Consider the following 10982-nt stretch of genomic DNA (forward strand, 5'->3'; position numbering starts at 1 on the left):
GTGGGGCAGCGCGGCAGGGAAGGGGGTAAGCGAGCGGGAAGGCTCCATTAGGTTTGCAGCGTTATCGCTCCGAAGAAGAAAGGCTGGAAATTCTGGCAGCCCGTGCAGGTGTATGTATAACCCTCCTCCGCCGGACCGGGCGGGGGTGCGCAGAGGCCTGTTTTCCTCGGTGGCCAAACTCGGCGTTCGCAGAGGAGCAGCGGGATCGGCTCAGGGCTCAGCACGTACCGCATGGAGCTGTTCTGCAGCCACGGCGGGCGGCGGCTGACCCTAAAGAGTCCGGCACCCCCCGGTGCAGGGCCTGTCGGATTCGGACCTCGACTCAGGCTGGGGCTTATTACTGGATTATTCTGCTGGAATCGGCCGTGTGCCTGGAATGGGGAAGGAAGAGTTAATCAGCAGGCAGAGTGTTGGAGGGAAATTGCCCTTTTATGCTTCTTTATCCCACTGAATTCATTTAATTGATGAATCACATAACTTCAAGAGGGAGAAGACCTATTATGTCATCAGCTTCCCTCCTCTGCCAGTGCAGGATTGTTCTCTGCAGTATATGATAATATCCATTATATAAAAGCCTACTGCTCACTTTGTCAAAGCAGGAGTTAGGATTAAAAACAACCTTAGCCCATGTAATCTAAAGCATTCTACAGCTAAGTAACGCTAAATCAATGTTTAGCAGCCCTTTTCTCAGTAGGTTTTCACATTGCCTTCCCTAGATATCACCACCTTGACAGTCCAGAAATACTTAACCACTTGAGTTCATGGATGGTTTCTGCCTCCCTCTCATTTATCCCTGTGCTTTGATTTGACTGGGAGGAAGGGTCAGTGCTTCTGGAGCAGAAACTGTTGTAAAATCCTCTTGCCCTAGCTGTACTAGCAGCCATTCTGTGCACGGTGTTTAATGACCCTGGTAGAAACAAATGCAAAGGGACAGATATCCTGGCTAGCCTGGTATATGCCTTCTCTTCAGTGATTGACACATACACTGAAAATAGAAAAACTTCAGATGAAGTTCATATCTGCCAAATTTGGGCAAAATAATCTGAATGATAAATAAAACAGAGACTCTCCTTCCATTGAAAAATTAGAGTCACTGATTTTCTGTCTGCTTATTTCATGGCTCAGCACCATCACCCAGCCTTGGACTCAGCAGCACTAGGCCATGCACAGTCCACCATCCCACTTCTCATTCCCTGCCCACACTCAGGAAAAAAAAAAAAAGAAAAAAGAAAAAAACAAGACTTTTCCCTTCGGCTGAGCAAACCAAGCTGTTCAAGCTGTTTTTCAGCCTTTTGAGAAACTCAGCTACAGCCTTTGACTCAACATCATCTTATGGCAGTGAATTCCATGCCTGGATGACATACTGCACAGAGCTAAATGCAAAATATTCAGAGTTCTGCATTCAGAGCTTTGCAGAAATAGCTTTGTAATCTAGCACTCACCCACCTCTGATGCAGTGCTATTTTCTCCTATACTAATTTAAAGACAGATACGTATGCTCACAAGTGTGATGAAAATGCAGATCTGATAATCATAGGGCTGAGTTCAAGGTGCTGTTCTGCTCTGGCATGATTACAGGAGTGTTTGCCCATTCTGCTTTTATATCTGAACAACAGGACTAAAAGCACTTCCTTTGCTTGTCACATGTTCATTCTTGAGGGCTTGCTTAGCATGGCAAAGCCTGAGTCTTCATTGGAATCTGTGAGTAAACAACTAGCAAAAAAAGAGCAAACTAACGAAAGCTTGAAATAGGTAGTAGGCAATTTTAAAAAAACATTCAGAACAGCTGCTTTTTAAAATCCTGCTAGACGCCTTCCTGCTTCTGTAGGTGCCAAAAAAGCAGTCACTTTTCCTTCCCTTATCTCTTACTGACAGCTCAGCTTTGTGTGGTGTTAGATCTGGAGGTACAGTACATCGCACCTCTCCTACGTACACTCTCAGCAATGCTTCCACTTGGATTCCCCCATTCAGCCTGGTTTGGCAGTGTGGATGAGCAGAAGCAGATGGAGGAGCAGCAGGTGTTCTGAGTTGCACAGGTTGAGGAACCTCGCTGCTGTCTTTGGTGGCTGCTGAAGTAACTTCATGGGCAACCAGAACTGCTCACGTGTCAAAGATGGGTTGGCATGGGACAAGCAGAACCTTTTCTGCAATTAGCAAATTCTTGCCCTGTAGAGAAAGCTGAAGACTTCCCTGTTTTGCTCTGACAAGTGTAAGATGTTCCCTAACAAGAAAGAGCAGATTTGTATTTTCATTTTTATTTTGGGGGAGGAGAGAAAATAGAATTGTTGATCAAAAGTCTTATTATATGGTAAGAATTAAGGAAAATTTGTGTTGAATGACTAAATCTGAAGATGACTTTAAAAATAACCATTGATTTTATGTAGTTTTGAAATAGGATTTAAACACTGTCACTAGGTAACCTGCTTTTACACTGGATTAAGATGAGATGGGACTGTATTGTTGTGAAAGGAGGATGTGGAAACTGTCCTCATTCCCTTTTGCCATTTTGCTACTAAAATCATCCTCTTGGAAAATACACCAGCTTGTTGCTTTCTTTTGTGCATCAGTGTATCAGATATGGGCAAAGTGTGAGGTGAGAGAGTGACTGGGAAGGGGAGAGTGGGAATCATGCTGTTTTAGGACAGAATTGAGCATCTAAAGCATCTGCATAATCAGAAAAATATGAAAGGATAAAATGCTAATCCACCCCACATGCCCAAGATGTGCCACAGAAAACATCAATATCTTGTGTGCATGTTCTCATAGGGAGAATACACTTCTGTATGAACTGTAATTAAAGTCCTTGGCAACAACACTTTTATAATTTTAATATCACTTCAACCTTTGATCCCTTACCTTATTGTACATTTTCTTTCCCACGGTTTTGTCCAACTATATGCTTCCTGTTGAAAGAAACTCCTACTCAACAGTTTGTACTGTCCTATGAAACAAGGATAATTTTACTTAAACCTATACACCAGGAGTTTAAAGTAGGTTTTTTTCCCCATTTTTCACACCAAGAACGGGACTTGAAGAGAAAGTCCTGAATCATATTGTAACAGTTTCTTCCCTCTGTGATAAAACTAGTGGGTAAGCACACTCAGGTGTTTAACATACATGACTTCTTTCTCAGCAGTATCTATTTTTGCCTTCCTTTATTTGTATTCTTACGAGATCTTATACAAACACTGGAGCAAGTACTCCATTCATGAGTTCTGTTCATACAAAGATGAAAGATTTAAGCTTCCCCATATCACTCTGGGGATGAACATCACAGAAAATGCTTTTTGAGGAGGAGGGATATATGTGAGCAAGGCAGAAACACCAGAACAAGGATATTTCTGTAAGACAAAAAAGCAGTTATGGCAACAAGTGCTTGTAATACCCTACCAAGAAGTCAGCTTTGGCAGCACTGAAGTTTTTCCTTTGTGAGATCGTTTGCAAGGTATGATTTCAGCATATAAAATAGATACTTTAGCAAAGCAAACATGAATCTAAAGAAAGGCTCTCTCAAATAACATTTCTACTTCAGCTACACAGTAGTTAATAGATTGTGGTGGTCATTAGGGCCTTGTATAATATACTATTTTTGGTAAAATATTTTAAATAGCTGTCACCATGTAGTTTAAGGAGACTGAATCTACTTCAAAAGCTATGAACCTGATCTGAAAGATACCAGAACATGAAACTCCACTGGTACTCTCAGTGTCATAGAGGTGAAACTTGGAGAGATATTGAGATCTGCAGAAAAGAGCAGTGAATAAATCAATAACAGTGAAAAAATATCAGGCATCTGCACAAAATAAGAAACTGCACTGTTGTCAAAAAAGTGTGCACAGGGCTGGAGAGAAGTCAGCGGTCATTAGCGGTAAAAGAAGTCAGGCTCAATTTGATGTATCAAATTCAAAATTACTCGGTGTTTCTCTTAAGTTGAGACAGGGACTTGAACCAGATAACGATCCCTTTTCTTACACCTATGAGGTACCATAGGGTGTGAATGACCAATGGCTACAGCATTCCCAGCAGAAACTGAAATGCACAGTGGAGCAACTCCCAGTCATCAAAAAGTTGGCTGATAACACTTTTACAGAAAATTGAAGTGCTGATGAGAAGGGAGTTCCAAGTAATGATTTCAGCCTGTGGCTGTCCCAGAGGAGGTAACAGGATCTTAGAAGCAGTAGTCAGAATGGATTCAGCAAGGGAAAGTCATGCGTGAACAATCTGGTAGGCTCCTTTGATGTTACAATGGCTGGTTAGGTGAGAGGAGAGCAGTAGATGTAGTGTATCTTGACTTCAGAGGGTCTTTTGACGCTGTCTCCATAGGATCCTCATGGGTAAGCTTAGGAATTGTGGGATACATGAATAAACAGTGAGGTGAACTGAGAACTGGCTGACTGGCAAAGCTCAGAGGGTTGTGACCAGTGGAGCAGAATCTAGTTATAGAATTGTAACTAGGATTGTTCCACAGGGGTCAGTGCTGGGTACAGCCTTGTTCAACATCTTCATCATTTACCTGGATGAAGGGATAGAGTCCACCTTCAACAAGTTTGCTGATGATACAAAGCTGTGAGGAGGGGCTGACACAGCAGAAGGCTGTGCAATGGCAATTCAGCAAGACCTGGATAGACTAGAGAGTTGAGCAGAGACGAAACTGATGAGGTTCAGCAAGAGCAAGTGTAGAGTCTTAGACCAGAAGAGGAATAATCATAAGCATCAGTAAAGCTTAGAAGCTGACCTGCTGGACAGGAGCTCTGCAGAGAAGGACCTAGGTGTGCTGGTGGACAATAGATAGGCCATGAATGAGCAGTCTGCCCTGGTGGCCAAGAAGGCCAATGACATCCTGGGGTGTATTGAAAAGAGCATGGCCAGAAGGTCAAGTGGGGTCACCCTTGTTCTTGTCTGCCTTGGTGAGGCTGCATTTGGAATACTTTGCCCAGTTCTGAGCTCCTCAGTTCAAAAAAAGACAGGAATCTCCTAAAAAGAGTCCCATGGAGGGTGACAAAGATGAATAGGGGCCTGGAGCCATCTTCCATGCAAGGAAAGGATGGGAGACCTGGGATTGTTTAGCTTGGAGAACGCTGAGAGGGGATCTTATAAATATGTTATAAATAAATGTCCATCTTATAAATAATTTTAAATACCTAAAGAGCAGGTGTCAAGAGGATGGGGCCAGACTCTTTTCAATAGTGTCCAGCAACAGCACAAGGCAGTGGGCATAAACTGCAACACAGAAAGTTGCTTGTGAACATGAGGAAAAACTTCTTCACTGTGAGGGTGACAGAGAACTAGAACAAGCTGCTCAAAGAGGTTGTGGAGTCTCCTTCTCTGGAGATATTCAAAATCCATCTAGATACTTTCCTGTGCAGCCCACTCTAGGGAACCTGCTTTAGCAGAGAGTTGAACTAGATGATCTCCAACCCCTATGATTATGTGATTCTGTAAAATATCCAGAGCAAAAAGTAGTGAAGGATTTCTTTTTCTTTGGGTTTATATAGAAGATAAACTACTAGATTCTTGTTTATTCTCCCACCTCTCAAGACACCAGAATTGCCCAAACATCTAACACATAGAGACACCATTTGGCATCGGGCAGAGCATTATATGAAAGGGTAAAGGCAATCCAAAGCAGGGAGCCAGTCCTCAAGAACTGCAGTAACCCCATGGAACAGATAGAGGCAAAGAAAGTTTGGAGCCACAATGTCTTGAGCACTTATTGATGGAGCTCCAACGCAACCAGGACATAGTCAGATAAACAATGAGCCCCTGCACAGGCAGTGATGGTGAAGCAATTCTGTTGTGTCAGTGCTGGGCACAGCATAAAGATGTAATATGAGTTCAAAGAAAAAAAAAGAAAAAAAAAGAAAAAAAAGAAAGGAATAAAAAAGAACCCAGAAAAACAAACAAATATGCAGAAGTGCTGAATGCTCCTGGAAACAGTCTGGATTGGATAAGAAAGGCATTAAGACCATTTGCACGTAGATTGTGGATGTACTGAAAGGAAGAATGACCACAGGCAGTGTCCAGCCTGTTACTAGAAAAGGGATTGAGTGTTGTGTATGCGTGCACATATGCGAAATGAGATTTTATTTAAAGCAGGACAAGCAGTAATCCCTGCAGATACAAGAGCTGACATCAGGAAATGAGTAACTTCATACCTACATACATACACATTTTATTTGAGCAGGAATATTTACATTAACCAGACACCAGTGTGTAACAAAGCGCATGTATGACCCAGCATGGCATGTGTTCATAATACACTGATCAGTAATGATCTTTCTGTGACTCCAGAACACCTTTGGAGATGAACATGTTTAAGCTTTCTGAGAGGTGACTTTGGAAGAAGCTTTGGCAAGAGCCTATCAGGAGCCAAGCAGTGCCTTCCCATGGTATGACAAGCTTAACATTCTCTGCTCTGACATGACTTATAACACACTGCAGAAAAATGTATGTGATTCAGCACTTAACAAGGCAGATTTGAGCACCAGATGTCTTGCCATGAGTTATCACAAATGAAAAACAGTGAGAGCAAACAAAGTTGCTCTCACATAGCAAGCTCACTCCTCACCTAGCAACACTGGACTACTGCAGTGATTTTTCCTTAAGGTTTGATGGGAAGCAAGGAATACACAGACTAAAGAAAAAGGTGTGGAGGGGGTTAAGTTGAAGACTCGGAAATGGTTTGTCTAAAGAAGCCACTCACAGAAGAAGGAGAAAAAAGACTCAGTCATTTGAGGCTGCTGCTCAATATGAAACACATTTGAAAACAGATAGCTAGTAGCAGCAGATGTGATGGCCAAAGGAAAACAGCTGTAATCTGACAGGGATAACTGCAGTAAAAGGAGAGCAGTGAAGGAAAATTGAGTACAGATGCAGAGCTGGGGGAAACAGTCTGACACAACCTGAACAAAGAAGTGAGGGACCTTACAGACCTCACTAGGCTTATTGTGTAGCATGGCACGTGAACAAAAAAAAATGGAAAATAAAAGTCTGGGTGAATGAAAACCTGGCTTTATTTCCCTTGGAAATATTCAGGGCTTTTGCTTTCATCTCTAAGTCTACAGAACGTTGAAAGAACCACACAGCATCATAAAATGCTTAGAATACCCGTTCAAGTGCCCATGTCCATGCCATGGGATTGGAAATGATTCCTGCTACTGTTGTTCTTTTGTAATAAACCCTCCAGGCGCAGGTTGCTTTTTAGCGCTGCTTTGGCAACATGGCTTCCTTTTGCATTACAGTCATCATGAAGGACAGGCTAAAATGCCTATCAGGGTGGGTTTCAAGCCTGAACTTATCTTATAGCTTCAGTTTGAAGTTGAATGACCCCTTTCAAAAGTAAGACAATTTCCTTTTCTAAGGGTTTTCTGATCTACCTGGCCAGAACAGTTACTGTATGCTGAAGAGACGCAAAAGCAATTATTTATATAAAAATAAGGATTTCAAGTATCTGAACATACTGGTATTTACTTTATTTTTACTTTAATTTTGCTTTTATAAAGCAAAAGACCCAGATACTTTGAAGCTTGTCCTCAGGTGACAGCATGCATTTCAAAATAATCCTAAATCTTAGAAAAAATGAAGGCAACAAGGGGCATCTCAGTCTATCAGCATCCACTCTCTTGATGTAGTTCACTACTCATCCTTTTTTCTCATTCTTTTTTTCTTGTGTCTTGTCCCACCTGTATCTGGGCCAGGGTCAGTTTTTGATTCCAGATGTTTCTTACCTATTCCCTTTCTGTAAAAATGAAGTCTTCTGTATCCTGTATGGTCTATGGCAGAAAGGAATCCTTCACTTTCTTTCGGGGTCATTTTAAAAATCTTTCTCATATCCTAACAGCTTAGTTCTGAGCAGTTCCTTATGTTTTCCCTTGAAGCCTCAAAATCAACTCTCATAATGCTTAAAATGTCTCTCAGAGCTTATTAAGCATTATTGTAATAGGGCCATTACATTTCAAATAAATATTTCCCTCCATACATGAAAACTTGCTAATTTATTTACAAGCTGCTTTCCTTTGGAATTTCTGAAACATTTGCACCATTATTTCCCACATTTTGACCCCTTATGCATAATGTAGAAAATGAGAAAGGATATTCACGTACATTATTACCTGTATGTATCCATGGCATCAAAGTAATATTCCATGACTTAGTTTTCAACACTGTACTGCAGTGTCTTCTGACTTCAGTAGCCTCAGCATTGATCCCAGGACCGTGATTGTGTTGTACTATGTGATGCAGAAACACTAGCAGTGTGTGACGTGCCAAGAAGAGCCTTTCAACAAAGTGCAGAGGGTAGTAAGTATGGCAAGATGTACACTGCAAAACAAACAGAACATTATAGTGCAAAATGTCTTGCCAGCAGCTACTTTAAAATGTTATTCCAGTAAGAGTGTATTATTATATAAGACAAATACACACTCTAGGATTCTCCAGATCTGAGACAGGTTATTGAATCTCTGTTCTTACTGAATCTTTTTCCTACAGCCAAGAGATGTTTTGGAATAGTAATAGTAATCTGATGGCCAAAGCCCATTCCTTCCGCAACTTTTTATTTCTTTTGTCCTTCTTGATAAAGCAGTCCTTGCCTCTGTCCTCATACATTAATGCCTTGCCTAGGGACCCTTCCCTGAGACAGGTGAAACAGCCCAGCTGCAGAAATAGAATCTGTCGCTCTCCTACTCCCCCTTCGCCCCTACAAATCATTGCAAATCCATCTCTTTTTCCACTGTGAGTAAATACAGAATTTATTTATTTTTTACTCATTTGTTTATAGTTCAACAGAATTCATAAACTACTTTATATATATGTGTGGACAGACTTCAGATTTCCTTATGAGAATTGCACCTAGCCCTGTATGAAGTCACCATGCATAGTCACATAAGGCTATTTGCCTAGAACAGCAGAGATGAAAAGTAATTATGACATTTTGTTTAATAAAAAATAAATAGAAATAGAATAGAATACAATCTTTAGGTTGCAATGTTGTACAACATCTTATCTGTAGCACTATGTCTATGTTGAATTGTTGGATTGTGGGGAAAAAAGTTCAGGGATTAAAAAATGCATTGAATAGAGCAATTGAGGGTAGAAAACGTGAACATAAAGTGTTTTTGTCTTAAAACTTTTTTTTTTAATTGGTCACAGATATTTATTAAATTTTTCCTAAATTATGTGTTGTTTCAGATTATCCACAGCTGTAAATTTTTGAATAAACTTCATGTAAAAATAAAACAACACTTGTGACTACACACATCTCATTGTCTGGCTATCAGATGGAAAATCAATGTGTGGAACAGAACTTTGACCTTCTACCAAATCAGAGGAAATAATCAACTGAGGGCAATAAAAAGGAAATGGTAAAAGGCAACAGAGGGGAAGGAAGGGGGAATCAAATTCACTTCTGAAAACATGTACTTTACCTACTAATCCATAAAGGACAAATGTCAAATTTTTAGCCAACCAGGTGAAGAGGCTGTGAATTACAACTTGTAGTACTACATTAATCAGGATACTGTTATGTACTATTATAGTAGTAGTTGGAGGGCCCACCTGGGTATGCAGTCATGCTTTGCCATAATACTGTACAGGCAGACTAGGCTGTTTGGTTTTTTTTGCTGGCCAGGGGAGCAACAAAGACATCCAGTGACATTAACACCACATAAATAGCGAACAATCAAAAGAGCCATTTTGCATAATGTGAAAGTCACCGCTGTATTGAGGACAAGCAAAAGTCATATGCTCTTCTAAAGTCCTACTTAATCCCCGCTTTGAGGATTTAAAGGACATTCAAGTGATTCATAAGCCCTGCAAATGTTCTCTGCTCAAGAATGATTTTTACCCACCGAAAAGTCAGCTAGGCCGTAGAAATTTTCTGCAATGGATCTCACCAATGGAATAACACTGTTATTTTTCACAAAGATCTGGATGCTGTTCTGGCAGACACACAGCTTTAACATGTAACATACTGATAATCAACAGTCATGTTTTACAGCGTGCACTGATACAGAGGGTTCTGAAATTAATGTATGTCTCTTGTGGGCACTGTTCCATATTAGGATGTGAAAATAAGTCAAGGAGGAGCTTTTACTAAAGCATCAGACACCAACCAGAGATAAAGGCAGGAGGCCTCTTCTGACAGATCACTGATCAGATCTAGCATTGCAGAGTCTCTGTTTCCCACAAAAAAATAAATAAAATTAAAAAAAAAAAAAAAAAAAAGTTACAAAGATACTTGTTTGCAGAGAATAGTTAGCAAGGAAATGGGACAAAATCAGCTAAGACACTGCCTAAATTTTGCTGCTTTTGAAAGTAACAACCAAATTGTGAAATACGTCTTCAGATACCTTTTGCATACAGTATGTAAATCTATTTTTCTTGATTTATGCATTAAATCAAGGTTTATGCATTATTACAGTTATCTGTTATTGTTCCTCTTGCATAATTTTTCAGGTCCCAATGACTCCTACATACATCACCACAAAGTTTTGCAGCATCCAGTGGACAGAAGATGATTTGGATCTAAAATTCTGTCAAATGGCACTCCTCAGGATATTATATAAGCCTGTAAAGGTGAATTTATGCTTCCAGCTTCTATTTTTCTTTATATCTGAGTCCTGTTGATGCTTTCAAATTTTTTTATAAAAGGAAATAAACATACAACCCCACTACTTGCTAAGGCCGTGAGCTCTTAGAGTTTATTTATAAGGGACTGATAGTTTCATTTCTCCTTTCACAAAAGGAAAAGGAAAGTACAAGAGGGAAGTAGACCTGGCTTGAAAATTGCCTTTTTTTGGTAACAGCTTAACAGGAAGGGCAACAGATTCAAATGCAGTGAGACATGCAGATAAAATTTAAGTCTTGTTATTGAATAGTTATCAGAGACGAAGTCCAGACTTAGTAATCTTCTCTTCATCCAGAAGATGCATTAAAAAGTGGATGGAGGAGTTCAAGTTCATTGAGTTACTACTCTTCTTTGTCGA

This window comes from Coturnix japonica, chromosome 1, assembly GCF_054131305.1.
Source record: "Coturnix japonica strain WE chromosome 1, WE-NBRP24, whole genome shotgun sequence".
Lineage (NCBI taxonomy): Eukaryota > Metazoa > Chordata > Aves > Galliformes > Phasianidae > Coturnix > Coturnix japonica.